General features: G+C 43.4%; 1 long non-coding RNA gene across 2 annotated transcripts in view; it reads right to left on the bottom strand.

Moving 5' to 3' along the window:
* Window positions 1-424: 424 nt before the first annotated feature.
* The window catches only part of LOC116082620, a 27,487-nt gene continuing 8,161 nt past the window's right edge, over window positions 425-19,750 (bottom strand). For both annotated transcript variants that reach the window (XR_004115374.1, XR_004115375.1), the window contains 2 exons: window positions 18,358-18,536; window positions 425-736 (listed from right to left, as the gene is read on the bottom strand). This is a non-coding gene — a long non-coding RNA (uncharacterized LOC116082620). The remainder of the gene's footprint in view (window positions 737-18,357; window positions 18,537-19,750) is intronic.

The following is a 19,750-nucleotide window of genomic DNA, read 5'->3' as shown; positions in this document are numbered from 1 at the left end:
CAAATATATACATTAATATCTATGAAGTCTAAAAGGAAGTTTAAGGCAAGATTTATGCAGTTTTGTTCTAGAAAGACAGATACTAAGGCTGGTAGATATTAATATTAACACTATTAGCATCTCTAGAACTATCCTTGAGTTTTCTGGTGAGCAATACCCTCCAGAAAATAAAATGAGACTCTCCTACCAATTTCTTGGTGTGGTAGATGTATCCAAGTCTTTTAACATTTTGTTATTAACATTAACAAGTCTAACTTGTTCCTGTTATGAACCACTCAGGTCAAAGTTGGCTTTCTCAACCAGAGCCTGGTTTATAGGGTTGGACTTTCCACGTGACATAGCTATCATGGAAGACTAGGTCTCTCACCTCCTTCTAAGAGGAGTAATTTTAAATGTATGAAATGAAACATGAGACTTCAAAGGATACAAGTTATGAAGCTGTTTTATTCAGATGATGCACACACATGCAATGAGAGAGAGAGAGCAAGCAAGAGAGAAAGAGAGAGAGCAATTTAGCATATTATAGTAACATTTGTCCCAACCCGTGCACAGAAGACAGATTCTTGGTACCAGAATTCCGCACAGTGTGCATCTGAAGGCACATCCTCCTGTGTTTGGAGTCAGTGGAGGGAAGTGATTAGGAGAGCTGTGTAGTCTTGATTCCTTGGACATGGCCCTGAAGTTGAATTTGCCCAAAGTTCAATGAGAGGCCCAAGTGTCTGTTTTGAGCCACTGGCTGAAGGATGACAGCAAGAGACAAAGAGAGGTAAAACAGGAGTGTCATATTTAGGGAAAACAAAGTCACTTTATTTACAATATTTATTACAATATTATTTACAAATTTATTACAATATCTCCTTTCCCAGGTTCCCCTCCAAAAATAAAAAAATAAAAATAAATAAAAATAAAAATAAAACAAAATACAAAAACTAAAACAAACCTCTGTTCCCTTCCCCCCTTCCCCCTGCTTACCACTCCACCCACTTCTGTGCAGCAGGGCAGGGAGTAAGAAAAGACTGTCTCTGTGACTAAAGGAAGGACAATCCAAAGACTGCTCCACCTGAGAATCCTTCCCATATTCAATCATCAAATCTAGGCACTATTGTGGATACCACCAAGTGCTGGCTGACAGGAGCCTGATATAGCTGTTTCCTGAGGGGCTCTGACAGTATCTGACTAATACAGAAGTAGAGGCTTACAGCAATCCATTGGACTGAGTACAGGGTCCCCAATGAAGGAGCTAGAGAAAGAACACAAGGAGCTGAAGGGTTTGCAGCCACTTAGGACGAACAACAATATGAACTAACTAGTACCCTCAGAGCTCCCAGGAACTAAAACTCCAACCAAAGAGTACACATGGGGGGACTCATGGCTCCAGCAGCGTATGTATAACAGAGGATGGCCAAGTCGGTCATCAATGGGAGGAGAGGCTCTTCGCCCTGTGAAGGTTCTATGCCCCAGTGTAAGGGAATGCCAGGGCCAGTAAGCAGGAGGGGGTGGAGTGGTGAGCAAGGGGAGAGGGGAGGGAACAGAGGTTTGTTTTAGGTTTTGTATTTTGTTTTTTTTTATTTTTATTTTTTTATTTTTGGAGGGGAACCTGGGAAAGGAGATATTGTAAATAAAGAAAACATCTAATTAAAAAAAGAAAAGACTGTCTTCTGTAATTTGGCCTGTTGTAATGAAAGGACAAGAGTCAAAGAGAATGTAATTCCATCTCCCAATAGAGGAGAAATCCCAGGCTGTCAGTAGGCACTGATGTATTGTATCACTATGTCAACTCCTAAAGCTATTCTCCCATTTAGATCATGGGTTCCTGAGGACAGGGCCAAAACATCCTTGGTTCCTTGTAGCCCTGAGACCTAGTTCAATATGAATAATCATAAATTAATTCTCTGCTAAAGAGCAGCAGAGCTGGGCCCTGGAAACACAATTAAATGAAGTTTAGTCCCTATATCAACTCATTTGGGGTCTGAAGAATGAGTCAGATGGAATTATGGAGAGCTCTTAATTAATCAAGCACCTGTCATGCAAACATGGAAATTTAATTCAGATCCTCAGAATCCATACATTTGTTTAAAAAAGCATGGTGGCACATATTTATAATTCCAGCAGAAGATGAAATGGGGGGATTTCTGGCCAGCTAGCCTAGCTAATCAGTGAGGACTAGGTTCACTGAAAGACATTAACTCAAACAATAAGGTGAGAAACGATGTAACTAACTTAGTGTTAAACAGAACTTTCACAAGCTTGCACATACATGTGGACACACACACATGCAATATACACATAGACATACACAAAGAATGAGCCAGATAAATATAAACATTCATATTGAAAATTTAAATATAATCTGCCCTTTTTGCCAAACATGGCTTTCCAACCTTAACTCTATATATTTTGAAGAAGTCAGTAGAGAAACAAATGAATTGGCTTACTGAAAGTTCATCACACGTACCTGGGCTATCCCAGGCTTACCTACTATACTTTCTCTTCTTACAGCCTTTCCAGTTTTCTTATCACAAATGTTAACATGAGAGCTAAACACTAGGCAAAGCTGAGGAAGGAAGGGGTCGTATCCTATGAAACATTCCCTCTCACCATATGATAGTATCCCCTATGTGCTACCTTGTGTGGTCTGGGAGCTCTCAGAGGCCGGAACCAAGTTGAGCTTGATTTGCACATCCAGCAAGTAGAAGTGTCACCTCAAACTGAGCACTGATTGATACAAGATTAAAGTCATGAATAATAAATCACTCAAATCCTTCCAAAGCTGAGTGCCATTGTTCTCTAGAGGAAAGGTCATGGTGAGCTGCAGGAGACAGGGGTTGTCTGCTTCTTTAAAGTGTGAAGGACTTGAGTTGAGGAGGGGTAACTAGAGTTGATGAGAGAAGCAAGACCTGTGGTAGCCTCTGGGAAGAAAGGTGATAGACAGGGACCTATGGGCTCTGTAAAGTTTCATTTAAGGAAAGCAAAGTGCAGAAATAGTTGTAGAATGTCAGTGCCTGCTGGAGCTGAGCGATAATGGCAAAGGTGATCTCCATATCTTCCATACTTCTTGCTGTGATCAAAGTCTGTAACATATGAGAGGAGGAAATGCATGTGGAGGAAGGGTGTGGACAGATGCAGAGAGATAAGGAGCTTGGTGCAGGTGCAGAAGCCTTGACATAGAGGCTGTCCAACTCACACTCCATTGACAAGCATAGTAGGGCAAAGGAGCAAGCTGGATACTGTCCTTGGTCCTGAACTAAAACCACCCCTTGAGCCCTGTTACTTCTTTTTATCCTAAGACACTGTACCCCTGCCCAGTTGCCAAGAGATAAGAGATTTTATTGATATTCTCTAGTGATATCTGTAAGCCAAATTTTATTCATGTCCCATACTGAAAAGAAGGAAAGCCAACATCAGAAAATGGGTATTTCCAGTCCAATACTATCATCTATTATTGAACAAATTCTCCGATATGCAAGGCAGGGTGATGAGCAGATTTTACACATTGTATCATACTGTTGTAATTATCCTCATTTTATGAAAAAAGAAAAGCACACAGAATGAGCTCATAAATGGCAGAGTGGAGACTAAAGCCAGTCTCATAAGCACATTGCCCAGAAATTAGCCCACCAGTCAAATAAGACATTCTAATAAGGCCTTAACTCACAGGAAATAAACCCCTACTATGAAGCCACAAATGTTCTCAGCTACAAAGGGAGGACTATGAATTGAAAAACAGGTGACTAACATAAGAACATCCCATAAGACCCTCTGCAGATGCTGGCAATGCTTTCCAGTCTATGTTATTTAATACACATTGGAAGAATCCAAAACTTACTATAGAAGCCAACTGCATGAACTGTATTGGACTTCTATTTCTTAGGGAAGTAAAACAAGGCAAAAGTGAGGGACAGAAAAAATAAAAAGAGTCCAAGAAATCATCTGTCCCACCACTGGGAGTAACTGGGACCATAGGGCCCAGGTATTCATGAAATTCACCAGCCCAGTGGCACAGGTTCCTTCCAGTCTGTCTGGGACGGTTCCCAAAGCAGAACTTGGTCACAAATTTTGCAGCCAGTCCCATAACACTCAGAGAAAGCTCGATTGGAAGGTGCTATAATACAACCAAGATCAGAGGATCAGAACCAGTCCCATAACATCCAGAGGAAGTTCCATGCCCAAGAACTAGAACACGACCAGGATCAGAGGATAAGAGATGAAGAGGACACAACATCTGTGCCAGAACACAGAACAACTGGGACCAGTGGGAACCAAACACTAAGGAAATATGCTAGACCAGTGGCACAGATTCCTTCCAGTCTGTCTGGGTCAATGCCCTAAGCAGACCTTGGGCACAAATTTTGCAACTAGTCCCATAACACCCAGAGGAAGTTCCACTCCCAAGCACCCTAACATAGGATCAGAGGATCAGAGGTGAGGAGGACACAAAATCTGTCCAAACAGCTGGAGTAACTGGAACAAGCAAGACCAAGGCACTCAGGAGATCCACCAGCCCACCAGTACAAGTTCCTTCCAGTCTATCTGGGACAGGGCCCTAAGCAGTTCTTAGACACAAATTTTGGAGCCAGTCCCATAACACCCAGAGAAATCTCCACTCCCAGGCGTTTTACCAAACCCAGAATCAGAGTATCAGAGGTGAGGAGAACACAACATATGTTCCAACACCTGGAGCAACTGGGACTACCAAGATCCGTGCACTCAGGAAATATGCCAGCCCAGTGGCATGAGTTCCTTCTGGTCTGTCTGGGTCTGTACCCTAAGAAGACCTTGGGCACAAATTTTGCAGTCAGTCCACAACACCTAGAGAAAGCTCCACTCTCAGGCACTCTAACACACCCAGGATCTAAGGACCAGAGGGAAGGAGGACACAACATCTGTCCCAACACCTGGAGCAACTTAGACCAGCAGGATCCAGGCACACAGGAACTCTGCCAGCCGGATGGAAAGGGTTGATTCCAGTATGTGTGGGCCATTGCCCTAAGCAGGTCTTGGGTGCAAATTTTGAAGGCACTCACAACAACCTCAGGAAGCTCCACTCCCAAGCATTCTAATATACCCAGTATCTGAGGATCAGAGGTGAGGAGGACACAACATCTGTCCCAGCACTGCTAGTAACTGGAACCAACAGGACTTAGGCACTTAGGAAATCCACCAACCCAGTGACACCAGATCCTTACACTCAATCTGGACAGGTGACCTAAGCAGACCTTGAAAGCAAATTTTGCAGCCAGTCCCCGTATACCTAGAGGAAGCTCAACTCCCAGCTGCTCTAACATGCACAGAATCAGAGGATCGAAATGATTTCCACAACATCCAGAGGAAGCTCCACACCCAAGTGCTCTAAAAGACCCAGGATCAGAAGATCAGAGGTGAGGACACAACATCTGTCCTAACACCTGGAGTAACTGGGACAAGCCAGACCCAGGCTCTGAGAAAATCTGCCAGCCCCATGGCAAAAGTTCCTTCCCCTCTGTCAGGGCCAGTGCCAAAAGGAACCTTGTGCACAAATTTTGCAGCCAGTCCCACAACACCCAGAGAAACCTCCATACCCAGGCACTCTAACATGCCCAGGATCAGAGGATCAGAGGTGAGGAGGACACAACATCTGTCCCAACACCCGGAGAAACTGGGATCAGCTGGATTCAGGCACGGAGGTACTCAGCCAGACAAGTAGAAAGGGTTGATTCTGGTCTGTGTGGGCCAGTGCCCTATGCAGAACTTGGGTGTGAATTTTGCAGCCAGTACACAATACCCAGAGGAAGCTCTACTCCCAGGTGCTCTAACACATCCAGGATCAGAGATCAAAGGTGAAGAAGACACAACATCTGTCCCAGCACTGCCAGTAACTGGGACCAGCAGAACTCAGGCACTCAGAAAGTCCGCTAGCCCAGTGACATCAGTTCCTTACAGTCAATCTGGGACAATGCCTTAAGTGAACCTACGGTGCAAATTTTGCAATCAGTCCCCCAAAAGCCAGTTTAAGGTCTACTCCCAGGTGCTCTAACATGCCCAGGATCAGAAGATCAGAAGTAAGAAGGACACAACATCTCTCCCAACACCTGGAGCAACTGAGACCAGCAGTATCCAGGTACACAGGAACTCTGCCAGCCGGATGGAAAGGGTTGATTCCAGTATGTGTGGGCCATTGCCCTAAGCAGACCTTGGGTGCAAATTTTGCAACTAGGACCCAGGCACTCAGGATGTCCTCTAGCCCAGTGGCACTGGGTCCTTACAGTCAATCTGGGCCAGTGCCCTAAGCAGTCCTTGGGCACAAATTTTGCAGCCAGTCCCACAACACCCAGAGGAAGCTCCACTCCCAGGACATCTAACAAACCAAGTTCAGAAGATCAAAGGTGAAGAGGACACAACATCTGTGCCAGCACACAGAATAACTGGGACCAGTGGGAACTAAACACTAAGGAAATATGCTAGACCAGTGGCACTGGTGCCTTCTAGTCAATCTGGGCCAGTACCCTAAGCAGTCATTGGGTACAAGTTTTGCAGAGGAAGCTCAACTCCCAGGTGCTCTAACATGCCCAGGATCAGAAGATCAAAGGTGAGAAGGACACAGCATTTGTCCCAACACCTGGAGCAAGTGAGACCAGCACGATCCAGGCACAGAGGAACTCTGCCAGCTGGGTGGAAAGGGTTGATTCCAGTCTCTGTGGGCTGGTGCCCTAAGCAGACCTTGTGCACAAATTTTGCAGGCAGTCTTCCAACACCCGGAAGAAGCTCAACTCCCCAGTGCTCTAACATGTCCAGGATCAGAGGATCAGAGCCATGCCCACAACACCCAGAAGAAGCTCCACACCCAGGTGCTCTAACACACCCAGAATTAGAAGATAAGAGGTAAGGAGGACACAACATCTGTCCCAGCACTATAAGTAAATGGGACCAGCAGGACCCAGGCACTCAGGAAGTCCGCTAGCACAGTGGAACCAGTTCCTTACAGTAAATCTGGGCCTGTATAGTAACCAGAACTTGGGTACTAACTTTGTACCCAGTCCACAACACTCAGAGGAAGCTCCAGTTCATGTGCTCTAACACACACAGGATCAGAGGTGAGAACACAACATCTGTCACAGCACTGGGATGATCTGGGACCATAGGACCGAGGAACTCAGGAAATCCAGCAGCCCAGTGGCAATGGTTCCTTCCATTCTGTCTGGGCAGGTGCTATAAACAGAACTTGGGTACAAAATTGGCAGCCAATCCCACAACACCCAGAGGAAGCTCCATTCCTAGGTGCTCTAACACAACCAGGATCAGATGCTCAGAGGTGAAGAGGACACTACATCTGTCTCAGCACTGGGAATAATTGGGGCCTTCAGGACCCAGGCACTCAAAAAATCCACCAACAAGTGGCATAAGTTCTTTCCAGTCTGTGTGGGCCAGGGCCCTAAGCAGATCTTGGACACAAACTTTGCAGCCAGTTCTACAATACCCAGAGGAAGCTCCACTCCCAGGTGCTCTAACGTGCCCAGGATCTGAGGACCAAAGGTGAGGAGGACACAACATCTGTCCCAGCACTGTAAGTAAATGGGACCAGCAGGACCAGGCACTCAGGAAGTCCGCTAGACTAGTGGCACCAGTCCTTTACAGTCATTCAGGGCCTGTGCCCTAATCAGAACTTGGGTGCTAATTTTGCAGCCAGTCCACAACACCCAGAGGAAGCTCCACTCTGAGGTGTTCTAACACACCCAGGACCAGAGGGTCAAAGGTGAGGACACAACACTTGTCCCAGCACTGTGAGTAACTGGGACCAGAGAGACCCAGGCACTCAGGAAATTCAACAGACCAGTGGGACCGGTTCCTTCCAGTCCTTTGGGACCAGTGTACTAAGCAGACCTTGGGCACAAATTTTGCAGCCAGTCTTACAACACCCAGAGAATGCCCCACTCCCAGGGGCTCTAACATACCCAGAATCAGAGGATCAGAGGTGAGGAGGATACAACATCTATCCCAGCACTGGGAGTAACTGGGAACAGCAGAACCCAGGAACTCAGGAAGTCTGATAGCCCAGTGGCACCAGTTCTTTACAGTCAGTCTGGGCCTGTGCCCTAAGCAGACCTTGGGCAAAAATTTAGTAGTCAGTCCCACAACACCCAGAGGAAGCTCTACGCCCACTCACTCTAACACACCCAGGATCAGAGGATCAGAGGTGAGAACATAACACCGGTCACAGAACTGGGAGGATCTGGCACCAGAGGGACCCACGCACTGCAGAAATCCACTAGCCCTGTAGCAAGGGTACCTTCCATTCTGTCTGGGCCGGTGCCCTAAGCAGACCTTGGGAACAAATTTTGCAGACAGTCTCCCCAGTACCCAGAGGAGCTCAACTCCAAGGTACTCTAACCTTCCCAGGACCAGAGGATCAGAGGCATTCCCACATCACCCAGAGGAAGCTCCACTCCCAGGTGTTTTAACACACCAAGGATCAGAGGATCAGAGGTGAAGAAGACACATCATCTGTCCCAGCACTTTGAGTAACTGGGAGCAGCAGGACCCAGACACTCAGGAAGTTCGCTATCCCAGTGGCACCAGTTCCTTACAGTCATTCTATGCCTTTGCCCTAAGCAGACTTGGGCGCAAATTTTGCAGCTAGTCCACAACACCCAGAGGAAGCTCCACTCCCAGGTGTTCTAGCACACCCAGAATCAGAGGATCAAATGTGAGGAGGACAAAACATTTGTCCCAGCACTGTGAGTAACTGGGACCATTGGGACCCAGACACTCAGGAAATCTACCAGCCTAGTTGCAATGGTTGCTTCTGGTCTGTTTGGGATGGTGCCCTAAGCAGCCCTTGGGCACAAATTTTGTTGCCAGTTCCCCAACACCCAGAGAGAACTCTACTCCCAGGTGCTCTAACAAGGCCGGGATCAGAGAATCAGATGTGAAGATGACACAACATCTGTCCCAACCTGAGGAGTAACTGGAACCAGTGGGACCCAGGTACTCAGGAAATTCACCTCCCCAGTGGCACGGGTTCCTTCCAGTCTGTCTGGGAGGTGCCCTAAGCATACCATGGGCATAAATTTTGCAACCAGTCCCACAACTCCTAGAGGAAGTTCCTCTCACAGGAGCTCTAATGGGCCCAGAATCACAGGAGCCCAGAATTACAGGATCATAGAAACAGCTTGACTCTGAGAAGTTCTTACACTACTGTGGTCACAGGAAGAACTGGCTCTAGTCACTTTTAGCCAGGGCAGGTAGCATTAGAGATACCCAGATCTCATGGGGCAAGCTTAAGAACATAAGCAACAGAAAAAAAGTTTATTTTTCATCATCAGAACACAATTCTCCCACCACAGCAAGTTCTGGACTCACCATCACACCAGAAAAGAAAGAATCAAATGCAAAATCATATCTCTTGATGATAGTACAGGACTTTAAGAAGGGCAAAAATAACACCCTCAAAGAAATACAGGAGAACACAGGTAAACAGCTAGAAGCCCTTCAAGAGGAAACACAAAAATCCCTTAAAGTGCTACAATCAAACAGGTGAAGGAAATGAACAAAACCATCCAGGGTCTAAAAATGGAAAAAGAAACAATAAATAAATCAGAAAGGAGATGACCCTGTAGTTAGAAAACCTGGGAAAGAGATCAGGAGTCATAGATACAAGTCTCACCAACAGAATACAAGAGATAGAAGAGAAAATCTCAGGGGCAGAAGACATCATAAGAAAACATTGACACAACAGTCAAAGAAAATGCAAAAAGCAAAAATCTCCTAACCCAAAACACCCAGGAAATCCAGGACACAATGAGAAGACCAAACCTAAGGATAATAGGTATAGAGGAGAGTGAAGACTCCCAATTTAAAGGGCAAGTAAATATCTTCAACAAAATTATAGAAGAAAACTACCCTAACCTAAAGAAAGAGATGCCCATGAACATACAAGAAGCCTACAGAACTCCAAACAGTTTGGACCAGAAAAGAAATTCCTCTTGTCACATAATAATCAAAACACCAAATGCACTAAACAAAGAAAGAATTTTAAAAGCAGTAAGGGGAAAAGGTCAAGTAACATATAAAGGCAGGCCTATCAGAATTACACCAGAGTTCTCACCAGAGACTATGAAAGCTAGAAGATCCTGGGCAGATGTCATACAGACCCTAAGAGAACACAAATACCAGCCCAGGCTACTCTACCCAGCAAAACTCTCAATTACCATAGACTAAGAAACCAAGATATTCCATAACAAAAACAAATTTACACAATATCTTTCCACAAATCCAACCCTACAAAGGATAATAGATAGAAAACACCAACATAAGGAGTAAAACTACGCCCTAGAAAAAGCAAGAAAGTAATCTTTCAACAAACCCACTCAAACCTAATTCCACTTCTAACAACAAAAATAACAGGAAGTAACAATTACTTTTTCTTAATATCTTAATATGAAAATTAATATTACCAACATATCCTAATCAATTAAAATCCAAAAATATGAGGAATTAGAAATTTGTTGGCTGTCATCCAATGGTCTCTCTAATTTGGTAATTGGAGAAATAGGCCCAATATTGTACAGTACATATACACTTTCTGCTTGTTTGTATGTAACAATGTCTTGCTGTGTACCACGTGATGGTCTTGAAATCATGTTTCTCCCATCTCAGCCTCTCTATTAGTAGGATTGCTCATTTCATGTTTTTACACTATACTGTGGTCTTCAGAACAGCTTACATATTTCAAAATTATTTATACAGACAAAAGAAACAGACAATTAACTTGGGAGGTGCCTTGTAAGAGAACAACAAAGAGTAAGACTGAATGATTTGCTTGATGTTTGTAACTATTGTGTCAAGTTTGAAGAAGAGGACTTTATAAGTTATTCTTTCTCTGATATGAATGCTTTTCCAAATTATCACAGCCAATGAACCAGATTCTTACCCTCACCTAATGTCTGTGTCACCCTTCAAGCAGAACCATTCTTCATTGAAACAGTTGGTGAATGATTTCGTAGATAGACCATCTTAATATACACACCGTTTCTTAAATGAATGTAACCTGTTCTCTGTGGGCTAAGAATGAAGAAAATCACTCAAATAAAATAGTTTTGACCATAGCTTGAAATCTGTATCTAAAAATCGTGCGTACAGTTCATTCCTTGGTGCAGCCAAACTGTCAACTCTCAGCTTAGCTACGATGGAGGTAAAATCCTTTGGTGATGTGAGGGTCATTGAAGTACAGCCTCATTACAATGAACTCCAGTGTCTAAAAATAGTTCTTATTTTGGGCTTGTACTACAGTAAGAGCCAAGATTTTGAGCTCTACTAAAAACAAAACAAACAAACAAACAGAACAACTTTATTTATGTTCATTTAAAAAAATACTAGTAGTGATGTATTATTTTAAAATATACAGTTAATATATTGGGAGTTATTTAAAATTTAGATTGAGGAAAACGTATGTATTTTCAGTATTGCTGTAGACTAGCATCTACATAAGACTGTTCAATTGATTGTTGTTTTATATCAAACAATTTTATGATACTTATTTTTATTGTTACAATATTTATAAATTTTAAAGAATATGACAAAATAAAAAAAACCGAAAGGTATTGCAGGTATTGAAGGGGGTCTCGGGGAGGAGTTGGGGTACAAAAGGGAAATAAGAATATGGTGTAATTCTATTTACTTAAAATATGTTTTAAATGTTAACAAATTCAGATAAATTGAAATCATATATCTTTTCTCATCATAATGCAATAAAACTTAAATCAATTTAAAAAAAAAAAAAAAAGAGTCCAAGATGGAGTGGTGGAACAGACATGATTCCTCCCACTGTTCCTTTCCCTCCTAGTACCCATTCTGGATTTTAGTTCTACCTTAGTTCCTTTATTTAATGATTACTATTTCTCTACCTCTATGCACTCTGCAAGGGTGAGTTCAATGATGTTTTCATAGCTAGATCATCGCAGCTTGGCCCTGTGTCAGGTACACAGAGGATGAGCAATAAGCACCAAGTAGGAAGAATTTAATATTAAACAAAGTGAAAGGAGTTTATAAGTACACGTAGAGAAAGAGCTTGGAAATGTAAGAATGTTTATTCTTTTTATTCTGAGCTTTGGAAACAGAGGCCATAGGGTATTGGAAAGCCTCCTAGACTCAGATTCCCCAGCTAAGAACTGATAATATTATACTCACAAAGTATGTCCAAGGAGATAAAGCCAGTAGCCCTCAGACTTGGCAAACTGAGTTTGATCCTCAGGACCCACAGGGTGGAGGGAAAGAACCAACTTCTACACGTTGTACTCTAATCTTCACAACTATGCCATGGCATGTTATACTTACATACATACACACACACACACACACAAATAAATGTAATTTAGAAATTATTTTTAAAGCAGTTATATCAGTCTATGAAAATAAATGAGACGAGGTGTATAATAATGATGTCAACTGTCATTTATTGATTCCTGCTGCCTACGCTAGGCACGTTGTGCATACTTATTCTAATCTACTAAATGGTTCTAGAAACTTCCTATTATCCCCTTTTGAAGATGAAATAACGAAGGCTTAGCAAGTCCTTAATAACTGCCACTAAATCACAATCCAGCTCATCCATAATGAGGTGGCACTGTGAAGGCTGGGTGACAAGGGTGCAAGGCAGAAGGTAACCCTATTCTGAGTTTTCCAGAGTCCAGGCAGCTACTGTTGTAGCAGGCTACATTCAGAGTCAGAGCTTGAAGTGAGAGAAATCGAATGGCTGACACACTTTACTAAATATTCAAGTTCCAAGTAGGGTAGAAAGCCATCTGGCTCCCCTGCTGCTTACAGCACAACCACCTGGGTGCCCTTTTTCCTTCCTTTCCTCTAGTCCCTGCATCTAAAACAAACCTGTCCTGCAGGGAACCGGAGCCAGAGCAAAGAAGCTGGGCTCCTCCTCTCTGCTTTGTGAGCAGAAGAGAGGACAGGGGGAAATTGTGCCAAAGGTCATGGTGTTCTGGTCAGCTTGTTCCAGCTTTGAAACTTTGAGAGCTGCCAGGGTCCAGGCAAGAAAAAATGCTGCAGGCTGATCCACCTGCCAGCTCCGAAAAGCTCCAGCTGGGCTTCAGCCTCCATGGCAACTACACCCTGCAAGCAAGGTTAAGATCTCCAGAGATTCATTGCAGCCCCAGCAGCAGCATGGGAACCTGTGACTGCAGGAATGGCTGAGCTAGACAGTACACGGGTCTTCAGAGATGTGCCTGAAGACCTTCCTGTCTTTGTCTCCCAACCCCTGCCTTATATGTCCATGCTCCCAAAGTCCCAAAAGGATAATAATCATTTCTTCATCGCTGGGCTTTCTTTCCCCATACTTATAAGTGTCTTTGTTCAGTGTTGAATTCTCCCCTCTAATGTAAATATTCACTTTCTGAGAACCTGAGACAGGGCCAAACTATGATTGGTTGTGGAAACACTGTTGTCCTTGTAGAATATACAGCCCAAGAGTGAAACTAGGCACTGAACAGAAAAACTAAGATAGAATTAAAAAATCAGAATGGGTTCTATGAGGACGATAGAAGAGCAAAGCAATAGAGTGATCTCCAAGCAGGAGGCTTATCAAGGTTTCTTTGGGCAGAAAAGTCTGAGGCAAAGGACTGAAGAATCAGCAGGAAGCAGTAGTGTGGGGCCAGTAGTTGGGGGTAAGGGTTGTTAGCAAAGATTGAGAGGGACAGGAAAAAAAGAGGAGAAAATGTAAGGATTTGAAGCAGTGAGGGAAGCATGACGCACACACAGGTGTTGCCAATACAACTGGAGGGTGTTGAAAATACTCCTGACATCTGAATGTCCCAGTTTCCTATCAGAAGATTATGAAAAGCTCTGGAAGAGGTCTCTCAGCTGGAGAAATACAGTAGCAACCTGAACTGCTGCATTTTCTCTTTCTTCATCTACTTCATCCAAATTGGTCTCATGGGAAGTTCCTCTGAAATCTGGAAAGAGGGCTTGGAGAGATGAGAGGTGGAGTCCCAGTCTCTGCCTATACTCTCCTCATTGTTGACTAAAATAACCCATACAAAGGTGCTTGACACAGACTACCACCCCTGTCTTCTCACAACATCTCTACATTCTAAAGCACAGGCATCCATACCAGGCCAGCAAGCTAAGCAAGGGGCATGGTAATTATCACACCCCTGCTCACTTAGGCTCTGTGATCCTCTGCTGACTCTTCTCACAGGAGATCAGGATGTCTGTGTGAGGATAGTGGGGGTATCCTAAATGTCAAAGACAAAATTCTTAAAGAAAGTCAAATGGAGAAAAATAACCATGAAACTCGGTAAGGATATATCTTCTGCATGAAGCTAGCCCTGTACAAGTTGCTGTCAGTGGTGGTCCTGACCCACTCCAAAAAAATGCTTAATGTGACAGATGCCTTCGCCATCACTATAGCATCACCTTTCTGGCTCTAACTTCATCTTCTGTTGGTTCTCCTGCTGCCCACCCCCTCAAAGAAAAAAACAACAGGCAAAATGGGATTGATGTACACAGCCCTAAGAACCCTAAAGGATGTCTTATAGAAGAATCCACACTGAGGGTCTAGGGTGGCACAGACTCAAGTCTACCTCATGAATGAGAGGCTTATGTTTGCAGGCGACCAGCTTTCATAGGATTCCTTTTTCTTCTCTGCAGAATGAGGGTAATGATCCCTGTATCTTAGAGCAGTGTACAAACCTTAACACAATTCAGGAAAAGTCCCTACACTCAGTATGCATGAAAGGAAAAAATCAAGGCTATTTCCATCAACTAAGACTGGGCTCTAAGCTTCAGATATTCTCACCACATCTCCCCCAGACTCCTTATGTGTCCCCAGACACACACGGTAGAATGTTGGGGTCCCTCAGCTGCAAAATAACGGAGCTTGCCACCGCAGACTCAACTCATGCCTGCTGTGCCTGAAACAAAGGCTCACGGAAACTACTCCTGCTGGCTGGCAGGTATACAGCCTGAGGACATCTGTAGTTGACCTCCTCCCCCACTGTGGGCTGTGCCTCCAGCCACTCCCCGGAGCTGAGACCTGCGGGATGTCCTGAGTCTCCACCTTCAGCCCAGCAGCCAGCTTCCCTTGGACTTCCCCCTTGACTTTGTTGGGACTCTTCCTGACTTCTCCCGAATTCCTTATGTTATTCAAATGTCATTGTAACCTAGAGATTCAGTTATGCTCTCTTGTATATAAATGCTGAACCCCCAAAGTAAAGACGAGCCTTGATTGGAAACCCTCAACTTGGCTTCGTGTCCTTTTGTTCTCGAACTCTGTGTTTCAGGTCTCCTTTCTCCCTTCGGTCGAGGCAGAACCCGGTTCATGAAACTGCAGGACAGTTTCAGTAGAAGATCAGATTTATGCCATTAATGCACAATAATTCAGCAAGCTTCCAAGGTCTAACAGATGTGAGTCTCGGCCCAACTCCTATCACTGGTGACCCTGGACAAATGATTTCTCTGGTATTCCATAGGCAGTCTACAGAATAGAAATATCATATCAGCTAGCCTGATACCAATGAAAATCACATAGCTCATGCTTCATGATGCTTTGTTGCATGGAAAGACATGACTCCATAGCTTATCACAGAATAATGACCAGAATAATCCTGTGTCTCAGTTATCTACCTGAAGATAGCCATGATCTCTGATGCCTTGCATAGTGTTGTGGAACAACTGGCAATGTCAACTTCATACTTGGCATACTGCCAGGCACGAGCTTATAGCGTAATGAAGGTAAGCTGTCATTAATATAATAATCTCTAGCGACAACATTAGTGATGCTCGCAGATTTTCTCACTACTCTCTCTCTCTTTCCTACACCTGTGTGAAGCACGCCAACAGTGTCCAAGGGCACCTGTTAACTCCACGTATACTTTCAATGTTTACTAATGGCATCTCACCTTTCTCAGATAACAGCTTACTCATGGACTCAGATGACTTCTTTCAGTGAAGAGGTAAACCAAGCCCAAGTGGTACAACACACATTTCTTCAAAATAAGGCAGGCCCCAGACAAGGCCATGGCCCTGGCTGCTGGGAACTGGGAGGAAGATGGAATTTCTGGTGAATCATAATTGCATGCCTCACCCTCTGTTGTCAGTCAAGATCTATCCTCCTCTGCTCAAGCACTGAAGGTTACATGCTCCTCTGTTTGAAGCTAAGAGATTGTCTTACTTTACAAAACATAACAGCAGCCTCCATCACTGCCCCAAGTAACAAAGAGCTACGTTCCACAAACTCTCCAAGAACATTACCTGGGCCCTAAGTCAGCCACCACTATGCTCTTCTCAGATAAACTTTTCACCCCTCCAAGTCAGAGGCTTCTTTCTGGTTTATCCTTTTATACAACAGGCATTTCTCAAGTAGACAATGTGCCAGACACAGGACACTGTGATATCAAGGACACTTGATGTGTATCAAGAAAGATAGCACCTGTTTTGTGTACCAAAGCAGACTACAAATAGAACCCATCATTACAATCTTTCAAATGAAGTGACAAAGGGGTCAGGGAGAAGTAGTGTAGAAACCTAGACAAGTACATGAGGGTTCTTAGCTCTCTGTGGAACATTCAGAAAGTTGGAGAAGAGATAGTTAATTACATCAAGAAGAAAACCAGCCACTTCTCAGTGCCACATGTACTGAGAAACCATTTCTTAATTCATTACATTCTCTGGAAGCTTCTGTCTTGCATCTCAGCTTTCAGTATGAAATCCTATCCCTGAATGTTTCATGATATGACTCTGAAATCAGAGGAGCATCTTACTGCAGGCAAATCTGAGGCTGTCCTGCTCTCTGTCATAACTGCAGCATACAATAGTAGCAAGCACACTACCCAGTATTTATCAACTCATAAAAATGTCATTTTACAGCCCTGCACTGTGGAAGTCCTGTGCTAGGCAATAGTGATACAGGTGCTACTTGGATATGTGTAAGGAGCCAGTCAACAACACATATTGGAAAAAGAAAATCTAGTTGAGTGATTAGAATCATAGGTGTCAGGTAGAATGGCATGCTCAACTTGGTTCAATTAAAGTCAGCCAGCAAATATTAATTGTACCTTCTAGGTGAAAGGAAATTTCATGTACAGGAGAGAATACAAAATTAATCAAATGAAAATAAGCCCTTATGCTTAACATTTTAACCTCGGAAGGCATGCACATACAAAAATCTGAATAAATTAGAGGCTATGAATATTCAAGAGGAGACGCATCAAGAAAGACTTTGGAAGGTGCTTAGAAAGCACCTAGAATAAAGCCTCTCTGTGTGTGTTCAGATGAATTGGAATGAAGAGATCATTCCAGGAAAAGAAAGTATCACCAGGAAGATGAAAAATGGCTTGTCCTTTGCTGATAGCCCACTTGAACAGTCATCTAAAAGACAGTGCTGAGGAGTGGACAGAGCCAGAAAGCTAGACAGCTCTTCCAGGAACACCCTTTATCCATAGCTCTAAAATATTGTTCATCCAGCCTTGCTGACAAGTTAAAATATATGGCCCTTGGTTGCTTCAGTGAAAGTGTGACCAAGGGGATGGCTCAACAGGTAAAGTGCTCAGAACCCAAATCAAAAAGCTGAGTGTAGTAGCACTCAAGGCTTGTATTCTCAAGGCTAGAGGTGGGTAGAGACAGGCAGATCCTTGGGGCTCACTGACCAAGAAGGTCACCCTATTAGGAGAGTTCAAAGTAAGAGAAAAATACCATATCTTATTTTTTTAAGGTAATGAAAAGGTCAGCTCAGGAACTTTGGGAACGTCATGGAACACTTGCCCCTATGGAAGGGAGAGGCTAGTTAACATTCCTCAGACCACAGGGTGGGAACAGACCTTCAGGTGGGAACATATTTCCATTGCCCAGGGACTTCAGACAAGGGAAATCCTTGCCACCTCATTCCCTAAAGACTAATCAGTTTAAAAAGTCATACTGTTCTACCAATCAAATTATGCCTAGTGGCTGCTCCCCTAAAAACTCTACTGAACAAGCTGTGCGGGGTCGCCAACACTCCTTTGGGTCTGGTACGACCCCAGTGCACGGGAACAATAAATTCCTCTTGTTTTTTGCATCGATTCTGGCTCCATGTGGTTCACTCAGGGGGTTCCCAGTAAGCTAAGGCTCTCCGGAGCCTTACAGGAGATGGGAGCATGACACATTTTTCTAACCTTCCTATATATGTGCATGAAAGTTTATGTGTACGTGTATATGCACAAGGCACCCATACATATAAGAACATACACATATACACTAAGTTCCACAATCAAAACTATGCCTTGAGACCATATCTGGTCAGTGAGGAGGAAGACACATACTGGTTCTGTTTTATTCCTTAGAGAAACCACCACTAAACATTCTAATAGTTGTGATATGCTATCAATCAGGGCTGCTCACCTTAAGCTTCAGTCTCAGGAACGGACAAGAAGATCCATTCTAAAACAAGTGAATCCTCTCGTAGTAATGATTAGTCCAATTGTGGCCATTTGCCTCCAAGACATGCAGAACCTTTCTCTGAATAGATAGTCAGACATTAGAAAAGAGAGCCCCCTCTCTTTTCCACCCACTGTTGTTAACTGTGGAAAAAAAAAACAAAATTGAAACTATCTGTGACTGTCTTCTCCCAAAGGAGCATGATCCCAGCACACAAGCAAAGCCAAGGTGCATGAAGGATGGAGAAAGAATATGCAACATACTTCAGCTCTTAGCACGTGGTCAATTGTATAACCTGAGTAGTTGAAAGTCTGGAGGACAAGCTAATTTTCAGAGAGAGAATCACTTCAAATCCCAAAGTCTTATTCTTGGAAGGGATCTGTTCCAATCACTTACCTGATGTTCAAATTTGTCTGTCTTTTATGTATGTCTTTCTCATCATGAGTTTCACTCCCCTGGTAGAGTTTAGTTCAATCAACAAGTGTTGGTAAAAAAATTGATCCAGATAGTGCATGAAATACTAAGGATTTTTCTATTGATAAGTTCTTCATTTAGTTGTAGAGAAAAGTAATAAAAACATGAATATGCAATACACTGTCAAGGGTTAAATGCAGGTGCTTAGGAGGAAATAAAAGGAGCTTTGTTATGTCTTTGGGTGTGTTAGTTAGTGGGTAGCCAAGAAGGATGTTTGAAGGACATTTTATCTAAGCAGAGGCACAAATGAAAGAGAAAGCAATTACATATCCATGGAATCATAAAGAAGAATAGCATCCCATGCAGAAGCCGTTGAGGTAGAGAATATCTAGCAAACCATGAAACACACGGAAAGCCAGATGTAAGAAGATCTGTGTACACATGAAGGAGATCATCAGGAGTGGAGGCCATAAGGCTGGAAGTTTTCAAAGCCATGCTACAGAAAGGGAGTCAGGTAGACAAGCGAAAAGAAATAGACACAGTGATGCATAGTGACATCCAGGAAGCATGAAAGAAGACTAAGAAAAACACTGTGAACTGAGATGGAGAGAAGATATTTTAAATTATGTATATATGAAGGGGGAACTGAATCAGTTTGTTTTTCCTCTGTGGGATACTCATAGTGTTTATGTTTCTGTTTTCAACACAAATATCATGGTGGAAACATCATAAAGATGGAGACAAGCTTAATATAAGTTTTTGATGACAGAATTTGCAGAATGTTGATGTAAATAAGAACTTGTTTTCCACAAACTTCTATCAGAAATATCTATTCCAGATTCATGATTTTTCCTCTCTACCTGTCTTGTTATATTTCTAAAATACTTTTAAAAGATGTCTTATCCAGCCGGGCGGTGGTGGCACACACCTTTAATCCCAGCAC

Source organism: Mastomys coucha, unplaced genomic scaffold, assembly GCF_008632895.1.
Source record: "Mastomys coucha isolate ucsf_1 unplaced genomic scaffold, UCSF_Mcou_1 pScaffold7, whole genome shotgun sequence".
NCBI classification, from domain to species: domain Eukaryota; kingdom Metazoa; phylum Chordata; class Mammalia; order Rodentia; family Muridae; genus Mastomys; species Mastomys coucha.
This window is presented reverse-complemented; position numbering and strand designations above follow the sequence as displayed.